This window comes from Notamacropus eugenii, chromosome 6, assembly GCF_028372415.1.
Source record: "Notamacropus eugenii isolate mMacEug1 chromosome 6, mMacEug1.pri_v2, whole genome shotgun sequence".
In the NCBI taxonomy this organism is placed as follows: Eukaryota; Metazoa; Chordata; class Mammalia; order Diprotodontia; family Macropodidae; genus Notamacropus; species Notamacropus eugenii.
In genome coordinates, this window is record NC_092877.1 from 241455365 (window position 1) to 241482189 (window position 26825).

The 26825-nt window shown below is 35.4% G+C and overlaps 1 pseudogene; it reads left to right on the top strand.

Moving 5' to 3' along the window:
- The first annotated feature begins 12696 nt into the window (after window positions 1-12696).
- LOC140511286 (galactose-1-phosphate uridylyltransferase pseudogene) lies at window positions 12697-13810 on the top strand (annotated as a pseudogene).
- The last annotated feature ends 13015 nt before the right edge of the window (window positions 13811-26825 follow it).

Here is a 26825-nt window from a genome sequence, read left to right on the forward strand (position 1 = left end):
TATAGTCAAATGAAAAAATGTTCTAAATCACTATTGATTAGAGAGATGCAAATCAAAACAGCTCTGAGATACCACATCACACCTACCAGATTGGCTAACATGACCAAATAGGAAGATGATAAATGTTGGAGAAGATGTGGGAGAGTTGGGGCACTAATTCATGGTTGATGGTGCTGTGAGCTGATCCAACCATTCTGGACAGAAATTTGGAACTATGCCCAAGGGCTACAAAAATGTGCATACCCTTTGACCCAGCAATACTACTTCTAGGACTGTATGCCCAAGAGAACATAAAAATGGGAAAGGGTCCCACGTGCCCACGTGTACAAACATATTTATAACACCTCTCTTTTTTATGGCCCCAAACTGCAAATTAGGGGGTTGCCAATTAATTCTGGAGTGAATGAATAGGTTTTGGTATATGAATGTAATAGAATACTATTGTGCTATGAGAAATCATAAACAGGAAGACTTCAGACAGGTCTGAAAAGACTTATATGTACTGATGTTGAGTGAAATGAGCAGAGCCAGAACAGTGTACATAGAAACAACTACTGTGTGAGAGGAATTTCTATGGTAGGCTTAGTACTTAATTACAATGAAAGGACTTAAAAAATTCCCAGTGTTCTCTTGAGTGAAAATGCCTTCCATATGGAGAGAAAGAACTGTGGAATTCAATCACAGAATGAAGCAGACCACTTTCGTTTGTATTCTATTTTGTTTTAAGATTTCTCCCTTTTATTCTAATTATTTTCTGTAACATGACTAAGGTGAATATGTATTTAATAGGAATGTATGCGTAGAATCTATCTGAAATTGTATGCTGTCTCATGGAGGGAGTGGGGAGGTGGGTGGAAAGGAGGGAGAAGGAGGTGAAAGAATCTAGGATATATGGAAGTGATTGTAGAACAGTGAAAATAAATAAAATAATTTTTAAAAAATTTAGAAAGTTTGTGTGTGTTTGTATGGATGGTGTGTCATAGTTATCCAGGACGTTTATGATAGAGGATTTCATATTTTATCCAGGGAAATCACTGGGGTTTCATAAACCAAAGGGTGACACATATATACTTGTGCTTTTGGAAAATCAATTCTGTAGTTGAATTGAGAATGAACTGAAGTAGGTAAAGACTTTAGGCTAACATAACCAACATTGGGCATGAGATAATGTGGGATTGCCTAGATGAATACTGTAGCAACATTAGAGGAGAGAAGGGAACATATTGAGTAATAATGCAAGGGTGATATTGATAGGTCTTTGATGTGAGCGGTATGATAAAGAGTGAAGAGTAGACAATCAGATATAGTTAAGAAACAGGGAAAAGAAGAACTGTGTTGCCTTTGACAATATTACAGCATTTGGGGATGAGGAAGAGAAAGAAATCATGAATTCAGTTTTTGACATATTGTGTTTAAGATATTTACTGTACATCTAGCTAGAAATGTCTGAAAAGTAGTTGGAGATATTAAATTGGAAGTTAAGAGGAGAGGTTGTTGCAGGAGAGTTAAATCTGACAATCATTAGTATCCGGATTTTAATTAAATTGATGGGAGATCACAAAGTAAAATAGTATAGGAGGAAAAGAGATGACAGCCCAGAAGACACCGTTTAGGGGACACCTATTGTTAGAACATGTGACTTGGATGAGTTTCCAGAAAGGAGGCAGTTGTAGGACTAAGAGCAGAACTAGGAGAAAGTGATATTTTTGAGAAAACCTTATCGAGGAGATTGTGGTTTTCAACAATATCAATGGCTACAAAAATATCGTAAATACTAAGGACTGAGAAATGGCAGTCAAAATTGGCAAATAAGAGATCAGTGGGAACTTCTCTGAGAGCAGTTTTGGTGTAGATTTGAAGATTTTAAGGGATTAAAAAGTGAGTGAGAAGTTGGAAAATAGAAATACTTATTACAAACTGTCCTTTTGTAATTTATCCACAAACTTGGGGGATCATTATTAACTACAACAAATAATGAATGGTTAAGAATTTATTTCAATCAAATATAATATGAAAAAAATTATTTACATTTTTGAGTGTTAATGATTATTATTAATTCTTTTTATTTCATTATTAATCACTATTAATTTTTAAGAGCAAACATTTCTATAATGTTTTTGTAAAGTGTTTTGAATATGAAATTTAATACCACCTAGGGAAATTGCTCCCGTTTCTCCATAAAGTCACACACACACACACACACACACACACACACACACACACACACACATACACACAGGCACATACATTTCAGTGAACTTATGTAACATATTTTTATTTCCATAGAGAATTGAAATTTAAGAACACAGACAATATTTAATTGTAGCCTCAAAGTAGAGCGACAGTGTGTATCATAAAATAAAAAGACATATTTTATCCTGTAAGCTACACTACTTGTATGTACCAAAAAAGAAACACACACGCACAAAAAATCCCCTTTTAAACCTATACCAGAATTTTGTGTGCTTATTAACTAAAATATTTTAAAGTATTCACAATATTTCACAAATTAAAATGTTAATAAGTATTTCATTATGTTCGAAGTGGAATAATCCAACTTCAAAATGGAGAGATCTTCAACATCATTAAGGTCAATTTCATAATTTTGCACATGGGGAAACAGAGCCACAGAAATGTGAAGAGCTTTCCTGAAGGTCGTGAAGCTAATTAGTGGTAGTACAAGTTTTTTTTTCTTTTTTTAAGTTGTGTATATAGTGCTCTTTCAACTATGTCACATAAACTTGAATTTCAGTCTGCAGACTCACACATTCTGCCTGAAATGTTGTTATTTTTTAAATGATCTATTTTTGAAATGACATTTGAATAGGGATCTAGAATTATTTTATTAATGGGATAGTATTCATAAGCTTACTTAATAAAATAAAATAGTAACTGTCATATAAGGGGCTTACCTGATTTTTTTTCTAACCTGGGGGATGAATGCAATGATAGGACAAAATATATGGGTTATCCAAATTTATTTGGGGAAATACATAATTTGCAACTGAGTTAGAACATGCTTGACATTGAAAAGTAATATATGAAACTTTTTTTTCTTTATGCTGTTGCTGCTTCTTGTGGTGATATTACTCTTGTTGAACCTCTTTTGCCAATTGAGTTAGCCTATTTTTCAAGGTGTTATTTTCTTCAGCATTTTTTTGGGTCTCCTTTAGCAGGGTGTTTCCTTGTTTTTCATGCTTTGCTTGCATGTCACTCAATTCTCTTCCCAGTTTTTCCTTCACCTCTCTAAGTTGATTTTCAAAATCCTTTTTGAGCTCTTCCATGGCCTGAGCCCATTGAGTGGGCTGGGATACAGAAGCCTTGACTTCTGCGTTTTTCCCTGATTGTAAGCATTGTTCTTCCTTGTCAGAAAGGAAGGGAGGAAATGCCTGTTCACCAAGAAAGTAACCTTCTATAGTCTTATTTTTTTTTTCCCTTTTCTGGGTATTTTCCCAGCCAGTGACTTGACTTCTGAGTTTTCTTTCCACCCCCACCTTGCCTCCAGATCTGCCCGGCTAGCACTTGGGGTCTGAGATTCAAATGCTGCTTCCCAGCCTCAGGGCTTTGGGTGGGGTCAGGGCTTCTATTCAGTGTGAGATTAAGTTCAGGTGCTCAGGTTGGGGCAGGGCTGCCTCACGGGCTCAGTTCCCTCAGGGGGTTTATGCAGAGCCCTTCAACAATGGATCCGGGCTCCTGCCTGCTTGGGGAACCCAGGTCTGCTCCCGTCTCTGCTGCTGCCTCCCGAGGTGGCCTGAGTTATGGGGACACTCCACTCCCCTCTCGACCTGCCAAAGAGACCCTCTCACCAACCCTTGTCACCTGTGGGTGAAGGGACCCACATGGCTGCTGGAGATTCTGTCCCTGAAGCCTGCTCGGATCTGCTCCTTTTGGCGCTGCACCGCTGAGGCAGGGTTGGGCTCTGCTCTGGGTCCGGGGCACAAGGGACCTTTTGCGAGAGGTTTTCAGGCTCTCTGGAGCAGAAATTTCGTCCTCTCTGTTCTGTGGCTTCTGCTGCTCCAGAATTCGCCCGTGGTTCTTTTTTTACAGGTATTTTATGGGCAGTGGGTTCGGAGGTAGCATATGTGCGTCTTTCTACTCCGCCATCTTTCTGGTGATATTACTCTTGAAAATATTTTGTAACCATACTTGAAATATATTGTTCAAAAAATAGAAATAGTTTTTTTCTTCTGATGCTCTGAGAAGCATAAATGTCTGATAGCTTTATATTTTTTCTAAACACTGAAATAATTGTAGAAGCATAGAAAATGCATTTTTACTGCTTCTTCCAAAATTTTCAATATTACTTTGTTATTATTATTATTGTCTTTTAACAAGACCTATTTTCACTGGTATTGAGATCGACATAGGGACATGAATTGCTCAGTGAATTGGCAAGGATCATACAGTCATTTCATGAGAAGCGTGAAAATAACATTCCACTTTAATAAGAAACAGACTTTATATTTATTTTGTCATGTTCATTCAGAAAACCTAACTTGCTTTTCCACTACCCCACACCAAATAATCGATAGTCCAGACAAACAGACCTCCTTAATAGTTGTCATATGTGAAACTCAATTTCCCATGGCAATGGCTATGAATTATTTTTTATTTTTTCATTTCTGGAAAGTACTCTTTCCTTGCCCCTTTTTGAATACCTATTTTACCCACAAAGTCTCAATTAAAGTTCCAACATTTTTCTCCTATTACTCAATGTCCCCTCACTTTCACATTCCATAATTTGTTGTATCTTAGAAAAATTGAACAAAGGGTTTAAAGTCAAATAAGAAAAGTGGGAGAAAAGTTGAGGAAAAATGAGATGTGTGGAACAAAGCATCAATACTTCGGAAAATGAAGGAGAAAATTGACAGAGGAAAACAACTCCATAAAAAGTAAAACTGGTCAAATGCAAAAGGAGGTTCAAAAACTCATTGAATAAAATTATTTCTTAAAAATTACAGTTGGGAAAGTGGAAGTTGATTACTCTACAAGACTTCAAGATTCAGTAAAGGAAAATCAAAAGGATGAAAAAAATGTAAAATATGTCATTGGAAAAGACAATGAACCTGGAAAATAAACCTGGGAAATAATATGTAACAATTATTGGACTCCCTGAAATCCATGAACAAAAAAAAATGATCTTGGGCAAAATCTTTAAAGAAATTATAAAAGATAAATGCCCTGAAGTCCTTGTATCAGAGGGTAAAATTGTCATTGATGGAATTCACCTAGAAGCTCCAGAAAGAGATCCCAATATGAAAAATCCAACGGTATTGTAGCTAAATTCTGGAGTTCACAGTTCAAGGAGAAAATACTGCAAGCAGGCAGAAACAATTTAGATGTCATGGACCCACAGTCAGTATAACACAGGAATAAGCAATTTCTACATTAAAGGATTAGAGAGTCTGGAATAAGGTATTCTGGAAGGCAAAGGACCTTGGATTAAAGCCAAGAATCAACTCTCCAGCAAAACATACTATAATCTTTCAGGGAATGAGGTGAACATTCAATGAAATAGTAAAAATTTTCAATCATTCCTGATTAAAGAAATATAACTGAAAAGAAAATTATATCTTCTAATACAAGATTCAAGAGAAGTATTATAAGTTAAACAGGAAAAAAAAGATATTATTCTCTAAGGGTAAATTGTTTACATCACAACCTGGGAAGAAGATACTTATAACTCTTGAGAACAGTGTCTCTATTATTGAATTTAGAAAGGCTATACATAGACAGAGTTTATGAGCATAAGCTGAACTTGATGTGATGATAATAATTAAGTGGTGGAAAAAAGGATTATACTAGGAGAAGAGGAAAGGGGGAGGCAGAATGGTGTAAATGATATCACAGGAAGAGGCACAAACAACTATCGCAGTATAGGGAAAGAAAGGAGCGAGATGAGTATTGTTGGAATCTTACTCTCGTTAGATTTGGTTGAAAGAAAGAGTAGCTTACACGCTGACTTGGGTATTGAACACTACTGCACTAATATAGAAATAGGAAGAGAAGAGGGAAAGAAAAATGAGGGGGGAGGCTGGTAAAAGAGATCCCAAACAGAAAACTCCAGGGTGTAGTACAGGAAATTTTGAAAGAAAAGAAAGGAGGACTGATAGAAAGGAGGGCAGATTGAGGGAGCCAGTGCTCAGAAGCAAAACACTACTGAAGAGGGAAAGGGAGAAAGGAGAGAGAAATGGAAATACTATGGAGAAAAAAGTAATAAACTCTGGGATAAATGGAATAAAACTGAAATGGAGAGCAAGTGGTTGAAAAAAATATAATCCCAGGGTGGAGCCAAGATGGCAGAGTATAAAGACAGGACTGTAGAAGCTCTCCCACATAGCCTATAAAATACTTGTAGAAAATTACTATAAACAAATTCTAGAGTGTCAGAAGCCACAAAACGACAGAGAAAAGAGATTTCCAACCCAAAACAGCCCGGAAGGCTGACAGTAATGTTCTACTGCACCAGGCGCAGAGCAGAGTACAGCCCAGTGTGATCCGCATGGCGCAGCAGGGACAGGACCCACAAAAGGCTTCAGGGAGCAGCTGATCTGAATTTCAGCCCTTATCATGGTCCTGGAGCGAGGAGGAGCTCTGGTGTGGTGGAACTGTAAGCAGTTGTCCAGAGGGAAATCTACTACTGGCAGATTCTGGGCAGAAAAGTTTTTGGTTGCTCTCAGACAAGTTCACAGGCCAGGTGAGGAGTAAACTCCTCTCCCTTGCAGGTCCCCAGAGTATACCCTCCTCTTTGCAAAGGACTCAAAAGCCAAGTAACTGACTGGGAAAATGCCCCCCAAAACAGAAAAAAACCAATAAGGCTATAGAAGTTTTCTTTTCTGGTGAACTTTTAGGTGAGGAAGAACAATGAATACCATGAGAGGAAGTCAAGTCTTCCAAACCTTCAAAATAAATATGCAGTGGTCTCAGGGCATGGAAATAGAAGATACTGTGAAATATCTCATTGGAAAAACAACTGACTGGAAAAATAGATCCAGGAGAGACAATTTAAAAATTTTGTGACTATCTGAAACTCATGTACAAATAAAAAGCATAGACATTATCTCTCATGAAATTATCAAGGAAAACTGCCCTGATATTTTAGAACCAGAGGGCAAAAAAATATTGAAAGAATCCACCAATCAGCTCCAGAAAAAGATCTGAAAAGAGAAACTCCTAGGAATACTGTAGCCAAATTCCAGAATTCCACAGTCAAGGAGAAAATAGTGCAAGCAGGTAGAAAGAAACAATTCAACTATTGTGGAAATGTAATTAGGATAAAACAAGATCAAGCAGCTTCTATTTTTAAGGCTTAGAATATGATATCCCAGAAGTCAAGGGTACTAGGATTAAAACAAAGAATCACCTACACAGCAAAGCTGAGTATACTACTTCAGGGGAAAAAATGGTCATTCAATGAAATATAGGGCTTTCAAGTATTCTTGATGAATAGAATAGTACTGAATAGAAAATTTGAACCTCAAACACAAGAATGAAGAGGAGCATGAAAAGGTAACCAGGAAAAAGAAATCATAAGGGATTTTCTAAAGTTGAACTGTTTACACCCCTGCATGGAAAGGTAATACTTGAAAGTCTTGAGACTTTTCTCAGTATTTGGGTAGTTTAAGGGATTATACACACACACACACACACACACACACACACACACACACACACACACAAAGCACAGCTTGAGTTGAATAAAAAAGGATGATGTCTAAAACATAAAATTAAGGGGAGAGAGAGGAATATATTGGGAGGAGAAAAGGAGAGATGGAATGGGGGAAATTATCTCTCATAAAAGAGGCAAGAAAAAGTGTTTTCAATGGAGGGGAAAAGGGATGAGGTAAGAGGGAAAAAAACTCTCTTCGCATTTGACATAAGGAGGGAATAAATGATTGCTCAATTTGGTATGAAAATCTATCTTACACTGCAGGAAAGTAGGGGAGAAGGGGATAAGTGGGTGGGGGAGAAGAGAGAAGGAAGGGCGAATGGGAGAAGGAAACTATTAGAAGGAACTATTTTGGGGAGGGTGAAGGTCAAAATAGAGAATAGAATAAATGGAGCGCAGGATAGGATGAAGGGAAGTATCGTTAGTCGTACACAATATGACTATTATGGAAGTCTTTGCAAAAGTATATATATATATATATATATATACACACATACACACATATATATATGTGTGTATGTGTGTGTATGTATAGATATATCTATCTATACATATATACATATACATACATATATACTTACATATACATATGTGTGTGTGTATATATGTGTGTGTGTATATATATGTGTGTGTGTGTATGTGTGTGTGTGTGTGTGTGTGTGTGTAGGCTGTATTGAATTGCTTGCCTTCTCAGTGGTTGTGGAGGGAGGAAGCAAGAGAAGTTGGACCTTGAGCTTCAAATTTTTAATAACAAATGTTGAGAATTGCTTTCACAAACAACTGGGAAATAAGAAATACAGGTAATTGGGTATAGAAATCTGTCTCTTCCTACAGGAAAAGAGAGAATATGGGGATAAGGGAAGGGAGGAGTAAGAGAAGGAGTAATGACAATGCAAGGAGTTATGGGGAGAAGGGACCGGTATGATGGGGAGAAAATTTGGAACTCAAAATTTTGTGGAAATGAATGTTGAAAACTAAAAATAAATAAACATTAAAAATGAAATAAAAATAAAAATTACATAATTTTCCAATATCTTGTTTACAAGAAACACATTTGGAGCAGAGATATAGCCAAAGTAAAGGTTAAGGTCTGGAGGAGAAAACATTATTCAGCAGCTGAATTTAAAGAAAAAGAAAGAAAAGAAAAAAAGCAGAGGTAAGAATCCTAATTACAAAAAAGAAATAACATGTCTAATTCAAAGAGATAAAAAAGGAAGCAGTTTTCTCCTGAGGTACCATAGATTATAAAATAATGTCAATACAAACTTATATGCAAATGGTATGGCATCCCAAATCTTAGAGAATTTGAGTGAGTTACAAGAAGAATTGGATAGTAAAGTTATACTAACATAACAAGGTTGTACTATTGGTGGTCCTCAACCTCCTCTTCTCAGAATTAGATACAGCCCTCCAAAAGTGTTTACTTCTAATTCTCCTTCTTCCCATTTGCCCTCTCTTTTATCATCCCCCTACACCTCACTTACGCCCTTCTCCCCTAATTTCCTGTAGTGGAAGATAGAGTTTCATACCAAATTGAATGTGTATTTTATTCCCTCCTAAAGCCAAATCTGATGAGAGTAAGCTTCACTTTTTCTCTCTCACCTCCCCTACGTTGAAAAAAAAACATTTTATTGTCCCTTTCATGAGAAATAATTGGCCTCACTCCATTTCTCCCTTTCTCCTCCCACTATATTACCCTCTCACCCCTTTATTTTATTTTATTTTATTTTAGATATCAGCCCTTCCTATACAACTTACTCTGTTCCCTCTGTCTACATGTGTATAATATCTCCAACAACCAAATAAAGAGAAAAATCTCAAAAGTTACAAATATTATCCTTCCATGTAGAAATGTAAACAGTTCGATTTTAGTAAGTCCCTTATAATTTCTTTTCCTGTTTACGTTTCCATGTTTCTCTTGATTCTTGCTTCTGAACGTGAAGTTTTCCATTCAGCTCTGGTATTTTCATCAAAAATACTCTATAGTCCTTGATTTAATTGAATGCCCATTTTATCCCTGAAGTATTATGCTCAGTTTTGCTGGGTAGGTGATTCTTGGTTTTAATCCTACTTCCTTTGACTCCTATAATGTCACATTCCATGCTCTCCAATCCCTTAATGTAGATCTTATGTTATCCTGATTATATTTCCACATTACTCTCTTTCTAGCTGCTTGCAATATTTTCTCCTTGATCTAGAAACTCTGAAATCTTACTATTCCTAGGAGTTTTTCTTTTCAGAACACTCTCAGGAGGTGACAAATGCATTCTTTCAATATTTATTTTACCCTCTGGTTCTAGAATATCAGGGCAGTTTTCCTTGAAAATTTCATGAAAAATGATTTCTAAGATCGTTTTTTGATCATGACTTTCAGGTAGTCTCATAATTTTAAAATTGTCGCTCCTGGATCTGTTTTCCAGATTACTTGTTTTTCCAATGAGATATTTCGCATTGTCTTCAATTTTTTCTTTCTTTTCATTTTGTTATGTAGTTTCTTGGTTTTTCATAAAATCGTTAGCTTTCATCTGCTCTAACTTTTAAAGAACTTTTTTTCTTCAATGAGTTTTTGAACCCCCTTTCCCATTTGGCTAATTCTGCTTTTTAAAGCATTCTTCTTTTCATTGGCTTTTTGAAGCACTTTGGTAATTGCATTAGTCTATTTTTAAAGGTGTTATTTTCTTCAGCATTTTTGAGGTCTCGTTTAGCAACTGTTGCCTCATTTTTCATTATTTTCTTGCATATCCCTCATTTCTCTTTCTAATTTTTCCTCCACCTCTTTTACGTGATTTTCAAACTCCTTTTTAGCCTGACCATTGCATATCTTTTGGAAGATTTTGATGCAAAAGCCTTGACTTTAATGTCTTCCTCTGGTAGTATTCTTTGCTTTACCTCATTCAAAAGGATGGAAGAAAATACCTGCTCGCCAAGAAAATAACCTTCTATAGTCATATATATATTTTTTTCCTTCTTTGGGCATTTTCCCAGCCAGTTACTTGACTTTTCAGTCCTTTGTCACATGTAGGGTATACTCTAGAGACCTACAAGGTCTCAGTTAATCCAAGGTGGCCCAATCGAGGGAGAGGAGTTTATCCCTCACCTGGCCTGCTCTGTGGTCTGGGAGCAACAACAAACTTTTCTGCCCAGGATCTGCTAGCAGAATTTCCTCTCCAGAGCCTCCACCAGTTTTACCTCACCAGTGCTCCTCCTCACCCCAGGACCATCAAGTGGGCCTGAGACACAGGTCAGTGGTACAATTCCTCCAGGGTCTTTAGGCTGAACTTTCCTAAATTGGACACTGCTACCACTGGGACAGCCATTGCCCTGGGTCTGGGGCCAGACAGTGTTCCCTTCTCACCAAAGTGAAAGTGTTTTCTCCCTGATCTTTGATTCTATCTTTATCATTTATTGATTGAGACTTCTGGGAATCACAGCTGCTGTTCCCTGAAATCTGCTCCTGTTTAGTCGATGTGGAGCTCTGCAGCCAAGGCTGGGCTGTCTTCTGCTCTGAGTGCAGTGTGTTAGACGTTTGGGTTGGAAATCTCTTTCACTCTCTTGTTTTGTGGCTTCTGCTGCTCTAGAATTTGTTAGAATTATTTTTACAGGTATTTTATGGGCCATTGGGAGAGAGCTAGAGCAGGTCTGTCCTACTCTGCCATCTTGGATCCATCCTCTAGCATCCAAATTTTTAAAGAAGTTTAAGTGAGTTACAGGAAGAAATAGACTACAAAACTATACTAGTAGAGGACCTCAGCCTCCCCCTCTCATAACTAGATAGATCTAACCACAAAATAAAAAAGAAAGAAGTTAAAGTGGTGAATAGAACTTTAGAAAATTTAAATGTTGTAGACTGTTGGAGAAAACTGAATAGAGTTAGAAAGAAATGAACTTTTTTTAGTCAGTGGCACATGCATCCACACAAAAATTAACAATGTATAAGAGCATAAAAACCTACAATGCTACTCAGAAAGGTAGAAATATTAAATGATAGCTTTACATATTATGACAATTAAAAGCTACATGTAATGAAGGATCATGGATAAATAAGCTAAAAATAATAGGAAACTAAATAATATAATCCTAAAGAATGAGTGGGTTAACCAGAAAATCATAGAAACAATCAATAACTTCATGCAAGAGAATGACAATAACGAGACAATGTAACACACCTTATCAGATGCAACCAAAGCAGATTTTAGAGAAATTTTATATGTCTTAATTGTGACATAAATCAAATAGTAATCAAGGAGATCAATGAGTTGGGCATGCAATTTAAAAAGCTATTAAAAGAACAAATTCAAAGTCCACAATTAGATACCAAATTAACAATTCAGAAAATGGAAACAGTGATTAATAAAATTGGAATTAAGAATAATTTTGAGCTACATACAATAAGGAGTTCCTAAAAGGAAAAAAAAAGATCTTTCTGCTTGCTTTCTGATCTTGGTTGCATTAGCTTTATTTGTGAAAAACCTTTTGAAATTTAATTTAATGCCATCAAAATTATGCATTTCACATTTCATACCATTCTCTATCTCTTGTTTAGTCACAAACTTTTCTCTTCTCCACAGATCTGACAAGTAAACTATTCTTTGATCTCCTAATTTATCATTTCACCCTTTTATGTCAAAATTGTATATCTATTTTGATCCTATCTTGATAAACAAAGAAATAAAACTAATAATAGGTTTTATTAATTAAAAAAATAAATCAACATTTGGTTAATTTGATTTAAAAAAGGAATAAAACCAAATTACCAATATGAAAAATAAAAAAGGTGAATGGACCATCAATGAAGAATAAATTATACCAATAATTAGAATTTATTTTTCCTGACTGTATGCCCAGAAATCTGAGAAACTAAGTGAAATGGATGGATATTTTAAAAAGTATGAATTGCCCAGATTAACAGGGAAGGAAATTACCACAAAAATGCAATAAAATCTTTTGACTAAACAGAGCACACATTCTTATTACAAAACGCTACAGATCTGGGTGGGCAGCAGCTTGTCAGGTGATTCTGTAGGGCCATGGCAGCGAGTGTGGGGCTGGGTAGTGACCTTGAGCAGCAGCAGCTGCTCCTGGAGGTGGTGGCCTTCTAGGCTAGCTAGCATCAGCATATCCAATACAATTAACTGCAGGATGAGTGGGTGCTGGTGTCCGCCCACTGAATGAAGCACCCCTGGCAAGGGCAGGTGGACCCCCTCTCCACAGATGTTGTGCCATGGCATGACACCCACAACCCCCTCTGCCTTGGGGCAGCTTGGGCCAATGGTGAGGTGAATCCCCACTGCTTCCTGTTCAACAATGTTTTCCCTGCCCTGCAGCCTAATGCCCTCATTCCTGGACCCAGTGATCACCCGCTATTCCGAACTGAAGCTTCCCGTGGAGTTTGTAAGGTCCTGTGTTTCCATCCCTGGTGTGATATTACACTGACGCTCATGTCTGTACTCAGGTACAGATCTAACCGTCTTTGATATATGGGCCTCAGTCATGAAGGAGTTGGGTGCTCAGTAACCCTGGGTCCAGATTTTTGAGAACAAGAGAGCCATGATGGGTTGTTCCAACCCCCACCCTCACTCTTAAGTGTGGGCTAGCAGCTTCTTGCCAGACGTGGCTCAGCGGGAGAAACAGAGCCAGAAGACCTATCAGAAGCACCATGGAGGCCCCTTGCTTTTGGAGTATGGAAGTCAGGAAACTGAAAAGGAGTGAGTGGTTCTAGGAAGTGAACACTGGCTGGTGCTGGTGCTCTTCTGGGATGTCTGACTTTTCCAGACAATGTTCTTGCCACAGAGACATGTGAAGAGGCTCCCAGAGCTAAGCTCTGTGGAACAAGATGATTTGTCCTGCATCAGGAAGAAGCTCCTGACCAAATATCACAATCTATTTGAGACACCCTTCCCATACTCCATGGGCTGGCATGGTGCCCCTACTGGGGCTGAGACTGAGGCTTGTTGTGACCACTGGTAGCTTCATGACCACTACTATCCACCATTACTGAGATCAGACACTATTCGAAAGTTCATGGTTGGTTATGAGATGCTGGCCCAGGCTCAGAGAGACCTGACCCCAGAGGAGGCAGCAGAATGATTGAGGTCACTACCAGAAGATCATTATAGGTGTCAACAAAGGGACTGGTCCTGACCATGACTGTCAGGAGGAGGCCACAGTTAGTACTGGTTCCACACTGTCTTGAGACTTCCCCCAACCTCAATTTGTTTCAAACCCCTTATGTCACAGGGTGGGAGAGAGGTCTTAAATTGACAAATAAATCCTTTGGCCCTCCAAAAAAAATTTAAAAAATAAAAACAACCCTAGAGATCATATAAATCAATGGAGTTTTGCTTAAAATGATAAGTATTATCTATCTAAAACAATCGACAAGCATTATATATATTGGGGATAAGTTAGAAACCTTTCTAATAAAGATCAGGCATGAAAGTAGGATGCCCATTATCACCACCAAACGAAATTATCATGCTTTGTAGATGGTATGATTGTATACTTATAAAATCCTAAAGAATAATCTAAAAAAATACTTGAAATAATTAACAACTTTAGTAAAGTTTCAAGACATAAAATAAATCCACATATATCATCAGTATTTTTATATTTATTAACAAAATACCAGGAACAAGAGATAGAAAGAGAAATTTCTTTTACAGTAACTGTAAACAATACAAAACACTTGGCAGTGCACATGCCAAGACAAATCCTGGCATTACATTAACAAATTACAAAACACTTTTCACACATAAAAGGTTAGATCTAAACAACTGCAAAAAATATAATTTCCTCATGAGTGGGCCGAGGTAAAAAAAAAAAAAGAAAATGACAGTTGTTACAAAAATAATAATGAAATTCAGTTGCAAAAATGAAAGATCTAGAATTTCAAGGGAATTAATGAAGAGAAATACAAGGGAAGGTGGCCTGGTCATGCCAGATCCAAAACTATTATAAAAAGCAGCAATCATCAAAACTACTTTGTACTAAGAAATACAGTGGTGAATAATTGGAATAGGTTAGGTACACAAGACACAGCAGTCAATGACTATATTAATCTACTGTTCAATAAACTCAAAGACTCAGTCTTCAGGAATAAGAACTCATTATTTGACAAAAATTGCTGGGAAAATTGAAAAAACAATATTGCAGTAAGTATGCATAGAACAACATTTTATACTGTTTATCAAGATAAGGTCAAAAGGGGTACACCATTTAAATATAAAAGGTGAAAACATAAGCAAATTAGAAGAAGAAAGAAAATTATACCTGTCAGAACTATGGAGAAGAGACAAATTTGTGACCAAACAAGAGATACAGAATAATATGAAATGCAAAATGGATAACTTTAATTACGTTAAATTAAAAAGGTTTTGCACAAATAAAACTAATGCAACCAAGATCAGAAATGAAGCAGAAAGCTGGATAACGTTTTTACAGACAATTTCGCCCATAAAGGCCTCATTTTTGAAATATAGAGAGAACTGGCTCAAATTTACAAAAATACAAGCAATGCTCTCTATAGTCTGAAAATATACTCTAAAACATAATTGATAAAGCAATGCAAATTCAAATAACTCTGAGATACATCATCATGACTATCAAACTGGTTAATATGAGAAAACAGGAAAAATAATCAATGATGGAGAAGTTGTGGGAAAATTGAAACACTAATGCGTTGTTGGTGGAGTTGCAAATTGAATCAATCATCCTAAAGAGGACTTTGGAACTACTTTCAAATACTACAAAGCTGCATATTTTTTTTTACTAGCAATACCACTACTAGGTATTCCATTGAAATCGTAAAATAGGAAGGAGGACCTATCTGTACAAAAATATTTATAACATTTCTTTTTGTGGTGAAAAGAAATTACAAATTGAGGGAATTCACCAATTTGTGAATGACTGAACAAGTTGTCATACACGAATGTAATGGAATACAACTCTTCTGTAAGAAATGTTAAACAAGCAGTTGTCAGGAAAAAAGAACTGGAAAGACTGGATTGATACTGAGTGAAGTGAGCAGGTACAGGAGAAATTTGTACATAATAACAACAACGTTTCAGAATGATCAGCTATGACAGACTTAGCTCTTCTCAGCAAGACAAGGATCTAAGACAATTAAAAAAGACTTATGATGAAAAATGCTAACCACATTCTGAGAAAGAATTGAAATCTGAATGCAGATCAAAGCATTTTTTCTCTCTTTTTTTCTTTTTTCCCCCAGTTTTCTCTGATTGTATTAACTAATCCGGAAATATGTTTAATGTGATTGTACAGGTATAGCCTAAATCACATTGCATGCTACCTTGTGGAGGGGTGAGGAAATGACGGAGGGAAATTTAGAAAAGTGAACACTGAAAACTAAAAATAAATATATAAATAATTTTAAAATATTTGTTATAGCTAATTATCTATATTTCTACCTAACTATCTATCTCTTTGGTTTATAATTTGTTTTAAGTGCCTTTTATTTTCATGGCAGAGAAAATTAATTGCTGTCTATACCTGAAAAAAATACCTTCTAGGAAGGTCCAGCTCCACTCACTAATGAAGTTATTTTCTTTCCTTATTTTGTATCGTACTCTGACACAAACAAGGTTTTATTTCTGCCTCTTGAGACTATTTTTCCCTTTTTACATACTTTTTTAGAAGATCATTGCATGTCATTTTTCCTCATGATCTTGATAATAGAACCGTTTTTATCTTCACCTTTAGAAATGATAGGTTGATCTTTGTATATACATAGTTATTATTTGTGCTTAAATATATTTAAAAAGTGACCAAGTTATATTTGCATTGAATATTTATTGAAAGGTAAATTATCTATGCATTGCTATTCCTGTTGTTAGCTTTCCATACATGTTTTACTTAAGCCTAATTTCTCATCTTTCCCACTTCTTCATGCCTTCTTTCCCACCCCCATATACACATACACACACCCCTGTGAAAGTAGAGTCTTCAGGAAATTCTGATTGCCAGTTTACTATGTAGTAAGAAAACCTCAGTGCAAATAATGGTAGTTTTCAGTTTCATTTGAAAAATTATTTCAATTTTAATATAATTATTAGATGTTTTGACCCCTCCCTAACTCTTTTAACTTATATTTATCTACTATTCAGATTACAGAAAGTTTTTTACAGGTTTAAACTGAACAGTTACAATTATATTGCACACACATTTACACACACATATATGTAAATATACATATGTATATATGTATATGCGAGTGTATATGTATATATACACACATATGTATATGAATATATCTATGTGTATATATGTGTATGTGTATATATCTATATATTTATATCTATCTCTCTATATCTGTGTCTCTGTATCTATGTCTATATCATCTATATGTATCTATTAATAGCTATCTAAATCCGTATCTATATTTACATATCTGTCTATCTATGTCAATATCTATATCTATATATGTGTATAGATATTTCTATCTATATCTATATTTATCTATCTAGATATCTATAACTAATGATATCCAGTAAGAAATTATTAACCTGGAAGAGAAAGGAGAAAAACAAACAAACCTGAGATTATATAAACAGTCAATTTAACTTTCATTTATTAAGTGCTTAATATTTGCCAGGCACTGTGATAAGCTCTGGAAATATAAATTCAGTTAAAAAGAAATCCTTTCTCTCAAAGAGCTATATCCTAATGGACAGACTATGTATAAAAGTGACCTAAAACTTAGGAGTTTTGTGATAGAAAGGTACTAGGAAAAGGGCATTGCAGAGAAAGTCTGGAAAGAATGAATACAGAACTGGTCTGTTTTTATTTTTCCCTTTGAAATGGAGATTTTGAGAGGGACGAGACAAATAGAGCACAAGGTCCCAGAAAAGGAGATTACTTAGAGTATCAGTAGTACAGAGATACAGAGTTAAGTATGTTAAATCAAAGGAACAATCACAAAAGTTTAATCGAATAAACGAAAATATCAGTTAATGGAAGCCAACCTCTACATAACTTAAAAGGCAGTAAAAGTCCCAGAAAAATTAAGATGAAATATTTTTGCCTTCCCTAAGTGGATTGGCAGCAGAGTAAGAGAGAAATTTATATACATTTGCAAATGAGATAACTACATAGCGAGGCAGATAAATAAATATGCAGACAGAAAGAGATTCATTACCAAGGAATAATTAGCGTGGAGAGACAGGAAAGGTACTAGCTACAGAAAAAAATTTTCAAGTTATAAAAATCAACATAAGTATAATTTAATCCATGGTCCTGATTGTGCCATTGTTGTTTGCCCATAGGCAGCTCCTTACTTAAAAATTTCAAGGGATGAATATTGTGTACTTAAAACATGTTACCTGATATTTACATGCGTCTACAATCTTATGTACCTCTACAATCATGGCCATTTCTCAGACTTATTACTTCTTTATGAGAAAACAGCATTATAGTCTAATTGGATTACAGGCCTTCCTCTCTACATATTTTATATTTTCTCACCTTTACTTGAGTTTATTACAGCTAATACTATTATTACTATTACTGTTATTACTAGTATCCTGGTAGTTACTCTTTCCCTCTCCAGATACCCTACTTCTTCTGGTAACTATTCTGTAAGTCTCATTCCATGGGATAGGGACACCTTTAAAATTTTCACCTCCCTTATAAAGTGTTCCCTCTTGTGTTTATCTCCTCATGAAATGTCATTACAGGTTTGCGTGTATAGATCCTTTTGGCCAGAGCTATGGCTTTTTTTTGAATTACTCCCCCCCACACTCACACACACACACAACTAATAGCACACTGTAGGAAGTAAATGAATGGCAAACATTTGTTTACTTGAATAACAATGTTAAATTATGAGAAATTGTTCCACTATATCCATTTGTAAATCTCCTTTGTTGTTTATGGCTTGAGCCTAAAGAAGTCACTTACAAGCTGCTGTCTGTTGGTTGATTTATCTATTTTTTTAGTCTGATATGACAGTGGAATGTAATTACCAAATAATATAATAAGTATGAACTTTACCTGTGCACCCTTTTTTTTTCTTAGAATATCGTTCTAACCATCTTCTTTTAAAGTCCAGTTACTTAAATAATATCTAGTTTATTTTATTGTGTGGGAACACATTGTATAATTTCATTTTCTAAACTGACATTGCATTGAAATCCATTACAAAGTTCCTCTTGACCTAAGTTTTTAAAAAATGTTGATCTGGGTCATTTTATACTTAATGAGAATATATCTCTCACTCAGGGGAAAAGGGAGTCAACTATTAGGAGGGGAAAATCAGTCTTTTCCAAAGCGGACACATTTAAATAAGTCTTTATTAAGAAGGGTACATACCATGCTAAAATATAGTTCTGATCTGGATAAGGTCACAAAGTCAAGAATCAGAACATACATCCCTGCTAGTTCAAATGCTAATAACTAAGCACAATTCAGTGTAGTCCTCTAGTTGAATACTGCATTAATTTGTGGAGCCTTAATTAACATTGCCAGTGTTAAGGGTACCTTAATTAAATTTTAATTGCCCATCCGCATTTAAACCAAATAAAGATAGATCATTTTGTTTTGTTCCGGTAAAAGCTAAAATAAACTGCCTAATTTAAAATTGAGAATACTTTATTCAACAAGATGCATTCTTTTCCTCTCTTTCCTTCCTTTATTCCTTTCGTTGTTCCTTTGTTCTTTCCCTCTTCCCTTTCTTATTCCTTCTTTCCTTCCTTCTTTCCTTTCTTCCTTCTTTCTATTTCTCTTTCTTTCCTTCTTCCTTTCTTCTTTCCTTCTTTCTTTCTTCCTTCCTTCCTTCCTCCTTTTATTTCTTTCTCTATTTCTCTCTTGCTCTCTTTCTTTCTTTCTTTCCCTTCCCCCTTCCCATCTTCCCTCCCTTCCTCCCTTCCTTCTTCCCTCCCGCTCCCTTTTCCTGTCTCTCTCAAAAATAACTGGATGACAAATTAGTATTAGGTATGAATAGCCCTATAAGTAACAATTATCAACTAAGTTTCTGCTATAAAGACAACACTGTCCAACCGATGGCAAGGTACGAAAAATGATTCAATTGACACGTGTTTATAAATGACAAAAGAGTGCTAGAATATTAATGAGGAAGACTTGAATTTGAACCTCACGTATGATTTTTACTAGCTGCCTGCCTATGGGCAAACAACTTTAAGTTTCTTTGCTTTGTCTATTTCTGAAGTGACAGTGGTAATACTTGTACTACCTACTTAATAAAAATACTGTTGAGCATTAAATAAAATGATATATGCAAAGTTATTTGTGCACTATAAATTGCAAGTCAGAAAAGCAACAATATTTGGGAAAGATGCAGAATGTCATGTAATTCACGAACTCTTGGGGACATAAAGTACAAATGCAAAGATAAAATTCTTTTTATATTTTGAGTATTACACTTTGAAAAAAAATACTCTTTCATGTTTTCTATGACTGGGTTCATTACCAAGAATGAAGAATAGAGAGAGACTCATGAATTAAGTAGAAATGAGGGGGCAAAGTGGAAAAGAGAAAATTATAACAAGAGGTATAAAGTTGCTTTAAGGACAAAGCGTAAAGTTATTTGGTTGAAGCTCAGTCATAGAGTACATTGAAAGAAACACCATGAGATAAGAATGGAAATGGCAAAATCTTGTGAGATAGAGATTTAGTTTGAATAAAAGATAATGGAGTCTGAAATCAGTCTGTGGGCTTTAAGTATCGGTGGGAAGGTTTTGAGCAATTTGAGTGACCAAAATTAATTCATAATATAAAATACTCTGCTGGTAGAAGGAAAAAAAAATATTAGAAGATAAAGGAAATAATGGTAATAAGACTTTTAATAAATTCTTTATTATATTCCGCATAATAGAACCTCTGGTACAATGCTGACAACAGAAATAGTGAAAAAGATTGCAATACAAGACATGGTACAAAGATGAAATGGAGGGTTTTTAATTTCTTATTTTTGTAAAATAATGAAATACATATATAATGAAGAATGATGAGTGAAAAACAACCAAAAAATTGTGGACATGATGTGGTTTAGGGGCATTGACATATTTTAACTGTGTTAGGACCCCCAAAAGGGCAGGACACAGGGTGGTGGCACATGGAAGGAATTCACAAACTCAAACCATTTTCTAGTCAAATACTAAATTTTATTGTGATGTCAATAAGACAATGAAAGTTCTTTACGAAACCTACAGTCTAATAGGAGTGATGCTAATGCTTACATGGAAAAATGGATAGGGAAAGAAATGCCAAGTTTTCTAATTAAGAGATGTAGAGCAGGACTAGGGAATTATCAGTAAATGCAAGTGATCTGGCTGTTTTCCTTCTGGAACGCATGGGAAAATTCAGGGAGGCAACAGAGAAAGCTCCGTTGATACCAGATACTGGAGAAGAAGGGAAAATATGGTTCTGTTCCAGGTGTCAAAGACAGAGTCCTGAGGTAGTCACCCTTTGTCTATAATGACAGACTTTATCTGAGAATTACGGTGTCAACTTTGTATGTGCTTTTAACAAGGAAAGAATTTTCTCACCGTGGTCTACTGAGATTAGGTGTTCTTCCAGAGACATGGTCTTTGACTTTTGGGTTCAGGTCCCACCACCCAATCAGACATAAGGTATTTAGTAGATGGTACTACCCAAACCTTTAATATTTTTTTCCTCCTTAAGCATTTATTATGACAACATACAGGGAATGAAAGGGGCAAGGCATTAAATATGTTGAGTTTTATATACTGGTAGTTTACCAGGTAGAAGTACAAAGTTGGAGAAGAAGGATTAGACTTCGAAAGGGGTGAGGACTGGATACAGAGATTTGGGAGTCATGACATAGGTGTGGTAGCTGAAACTGAAAATGATGGTTTGAGAAACGGAGAAAATCTGTAGAGAAGAAAAGAGTGGAGACAGAGCAAGAGGAAAGATAACAAAAACTAGCATCTTAAATATTAATAATGTAGTCAGTTTCATAACTGTTAATTTGAAACAAAGAATTAATCATTACTTAAATTCTGTTCTGACTTTTGTAATATTAAATACAGAAATTATTCAGAAAACATGATGTATTCAAAACCTCTGCCCTAGATGGGGAATTTCCATGTGACTAGCACTGAAATCAAACAATCAAGCAGAAAACAAACAAACCAAATCTGAGTGTTAGGGAAATTATACAAACATACATACATACATACATACATACATACATACATACATACATACATACATATATATATACATATATACGTATCCAAAATCTGGACTATATCTGCCTATCTATAAGTGTTTAGTGTTTGACAAACAAAATAAATAAAATTATACTAAACCATAGAATCAACTAATAGGCGGTTTTCTAAATTAATATATAACCTGCAGAGATCTGAGCGTATAGTTTAGTGGACAGTTTCTATTTTCATTTGACACCGCTGTTCAGTGGAATCTGTATACACATGGAGTCAAAATAGATGGTGTATACACAAAACATAAAAACACACAGAAAAAGAGGAGAGAGACACAGAGAGAGGGAGACAGAGAGACAGGGAGAGAGACGGAGAGACAGAGAGTGAGAAAGAGAGACCATACACACAGACTCAGACTCTCAAAAAGCTTAGTGTGATGTGAAACTATTAGAGCACATTATGAAGAGAGGAGGAAAATTTAAAAAAAAGAGGATTAAAAAGCAAAAAGGAAAGCAAGAAAATAAGGAGGAAGAGAAAGACCCCTTGTGATATGCTTGTGAACCCTATGTATCCCTTCCTTTCTCATTCTATGAACAATATCTTAAAAGGAATAAGACAAAATACAAAAAGATTGCAAAGCAAATCAATTATATTCAAACACTTCATGGATATGAGGTTGGTAGTTTCTTTACCTAACATCTTTCCACATTTCCCTATTATCTATTCTCTAGATAAATACATTTTATATCTGCTTATTCTGAACAAAGGTTTGCATCATAGTTCCAAACTCATTTGAAATATGGTGCAAAAAAAAAATATAAAACAAATAAACTACAATTTTCGAGGTTAAGATACCCGTACAGCTTTCATCGTTAACCACTTTTGTAAGAACTCATTTTTAACTTGTGAAACATTATGAAAGACAGAAATAGAAACAGCAAAGGACTGAAGATATAGAATATGGTCAGGACAATAACGGTCTATATGAAGTCACAAATAAATTTTTCAATAATGCAAAATTTTATAACAAGTCTAAACGAAATAGATGGGCATGAAAGGTATACCATTCAACCAGAATAATGTAAGAAACCTTTTCCAGTATGACACTAGTATATTCAATATTGAAAACTTCAAATCTCCCCAAGTTGGATTCTGAGAAATTTTACCTTTTTGTAATGAGAATCCCTATGAAATTTATAGGCAATTTGTCATCCCTGAGTGATGAAGTTATACTACCTTCTTTATTTTACTGAGAACTACATGAATAGTCTATGAATCAGAACAAACAGATGAAAAGGGGCAAAAGCAAATCTTTCATTGTATTTGCCATTGTGTTTACAATTCTTAGTTCTTTTTTAAAAAATTTTTCTTTGTAATTTCTTTTTTTTCATTTTTTTACTAATTAAATTATTTAACTTTTAACATTCATTTTCAGAAAATTTTGGGTTGCAAATATTCTCTCCATTTGTCCCCTCCCCCCACCCTAAAACACCGACTATTCTAATTGCCCCTATCACCAATCTGCCCTCTCTTCTATCATTCCTCACTTCTCTTGTCCCCATCTTTTCTTTTGTTCCGTAGGGCCAGATAACTTTCTATACGCCATTGCCTGTATTCCTTATTTTCTAGTAGCAAGAGCAGAACTCGATAGATGTTCCTAAAACCTGGACTTCCAACTTCTCTTCATCCCTCCCTCCCCAACCATTCCCTATGGAAGGCAAGTAGTTCAATATAGTCCATATCTGTGTAGTTTTGCAAATGACTTCCATAATAGTCGTGTTGTGTAAGACTAACTATATTTCCCTCCATCCTATACTGCCCCCCATTGCTTCTATTTTCTCTTTTGATCCTTTCCCTCCCCAAGAGTTTTGACCTCAAATTGCTCCCTCCTCCCATTGCCCTCCTTTCCATCATCCCCCCCACCCTTCTTATCCCCTTCTCCCCCACTTTCCTGTATTGTAAGATAGGTTTTCATAAGAAAATGAGTGTGCATTTTATTCCTTCCTTTAGTGGAATGTGATAAGAGTAAACTTCATGTTTTTCTCTCACCTCCCTTCTTTTTCCCTCCACTAAAAAGTCTTTTCCTTGCCTCTTTCATGAGAAATAATTTGCCCCATTCCTTTTCTCCCTTTCTCCTCCCAATATATTTCTCTCTCACAGCTTTATTTCATTTTTTTAAGATATGATCCCATCCTCTTCAATTCACTCTGTGCTCTCTGTCTCTCTCGGTGTGTGTTGTATGTGTGTAATCCCACCCACTACCCAAATACCGAAAAAAGTTTCAAGAGTTACAATTATTGTCTTTCCATGTAGAAATGCGAACAGTTCAACTTTAGTATGACTTCTCTTTGCTATTTATCTTATCATGGTTCTCTTCATTCTTGTGTTTGAAAGTCAAATTTTCTTTTCAGCTCTGGTCTTTTCATCAAGAATGCTTGAAAGTCCTCTATTTCATTGAAAGACAAATTTTTCCCCTGAAGTATTATACTCAGTTTTGCTGGGTAGGTGATTCTTGGTTTTGGTCCTAGTTCCTTTGACTTCTGGAATATCCTATTCCATTCCCTTCGATCCCTTAATGTAGATGCTGCTAGATCTTGTGTTATCCTGATGTTATTTCCACAATACTTGAATTGTTTCTTTCTAGCTGCTTGCAATATTTTCTCCTTGAGTAGAGAACTCTGGAATTTGACCACAATGTTCGTAGGAGTTTCTCTTTTTAGATCTCTTTCAGGAGGTGACCTTTGGAATTTCCTTGGATCATTTTACTGCTGAGAATAGCTACGTCATTCACAAACTTTCATTGAACTATATTGCTATTACTATGTACAGCATTCTCCTTGTTCTATTAACTTCACTATTCATCAGTTCAGTTAAGTCTTTCCAGGTATTTTTTTTTTCTGAAGCCATCTCATTCATCATTTCTTATACCACAATAGCATTCTATCTCAGTAATATACCATAGCTTGTTTAGCCACTCTCTTATTGATGATCATCCTCTTGATTTCCAATTCTTTGCCAACACAAAATTATCTACTATAAATATGTTTGCACAAATAGGTCCTTTCTCCACCTTTTTAATACTATTGTAATGTAAACCTAGCAATGGTATTGCTGGATCAAAGGGTATGCACAGTTTTATAGCCCTTTGGAAATAGTTCCATACTGCTCTCAGGAATGGTTTGATCAGTTCAAAACGCCAAGAGTGCATTAGCGTTCCAGTTTTCCCACACTAGCTCCAACATTCAATATTTTTTTTTGGTCATTTTGGTTATTCTTATAGGTGTAAGGTGGTATCTTACAGTTGTCTCAGTTTGAATTTCTGTAATCTTTAGTGATTTAAAGCATTTTATGTGACTATAGATAGCTTCAATTTCTTTGTCTGAAATGCATTTCATAATGCTTTCTATCTCTTCTTTAGTAAAAAATTCTTCACTTCTCCATAAATTTGATAAATACACTATTCCTTGCTTCTCCAGTTTATTCATGGTATGAATCTTTATACCTAAATCATGTACCAATTTGGACTTTATTCTTGTGTATGGTGTCAGTTGTGGGTCTATGCCTAATTTCCGCCACATTGTTATCCAGTTTTCCCAGCAATTATTGTCAAACAGTGAGTTCTTATCCCAAAAGCTGGGGTCTTTGGGTTTATCAAAAAGAAGGTTGCTATATTCCTTGCCTACTGCATCTTGAGTGCCAAGTTATTCCACTTGTCTACCTCTCTGTTTCTTAGCCAACACCAAGTGGTTTTGATAATTGCTGCTTTATAGTACAATTTGAGGTCTGGTAGCAATGGGCCACCTTCCCAAGCATTTCTTTTCATTAGTACCTTTGATATTCTGGACTTTTTGTTTTTCCAAATGAATTTTGATATTATTTTATCCAGCTCTAGAAAATAATTGTCTGACAGTTTAATTGATATGGCACTAAATAAGTAAATTTATTTAGGTAGAATTGTCATTTTTATTATATTAGCACGGCCTACCCATGAGCAACTAATGTTTTTCCACTTACTTAAATCTGACTTTATTTGTGCAAAAAGTGTCTTGTAATTGTTTTCATATAATCCCTGGGTTTGTTTTGGCAGGTAGACTCCTAAGTATTTTATACTGTCTACCCTAGCTTTAAATGGGATTTCTCTTTCTATCTCTTGCTGTTGGACTTTGTTGCTAATATATAGGAATGCAGAAGATTTGTGTGAGTTTATTTGTAACCTGCAACTTTGCCAAAGTTGTTTATTCTTTCAAGGAATTTTTTCCTTGAATCTCTGGGATTCTCTAAGTAAATCATCATATCATCTGCAAAGAGTGATAACTTAGTTTCTTCTTTGGCTTTTCTTATTCTTTTAATATCTTTATCCTGTCTAATTGCTGCAGCTAACATGTCTAGTACCATACTGAATAGTAGTTGTGATAATGAACGTCCTTGTTTCACCCCTGATCTTACTGGGAATGCATCTTGCTTATCCCCATTGCATATAATGCTTGTTGAAGGTTTTAGATAGATATGCTTATTATTTTATGGAAAGTTCCCTTTATTCCTACGTTCTCCAGTGTTTTTAGTAGGAATGGGTGTTGTATTTTTTCAAAAGCTCTTTCTGCATCTATTGAGATAATCATGTGTTTTTTGTTGCCTTTGTTGTTGATGTGATCGATAATGCTAACAGTTTTCCTAATACTGAACCAGCCCTGTAATCCTGGTATGAATCCTACCTGATCATAATGTATTAATCTCGTGATAAGATGCTGTATTCGTTTTGCTAAAATCTTATTTAAAATTTTTGCATCTATATTCGTTAGGGAAACTGGTCTATAATCTTCTTTCTCTGTTTTGTTACTTCCTGGTTTGGGTATCAAAACCATATTTGTGTCATAGAAAGAATTTGGGAGGACTCCTTCTTCCCCAATTTTCAAAAATAGTGTATGTAGTATTGGAATTAACTGTTCTTTAAATGTTTGATAGAATTCACTTGTGAATCCATCTGGCCCTGGAGATTT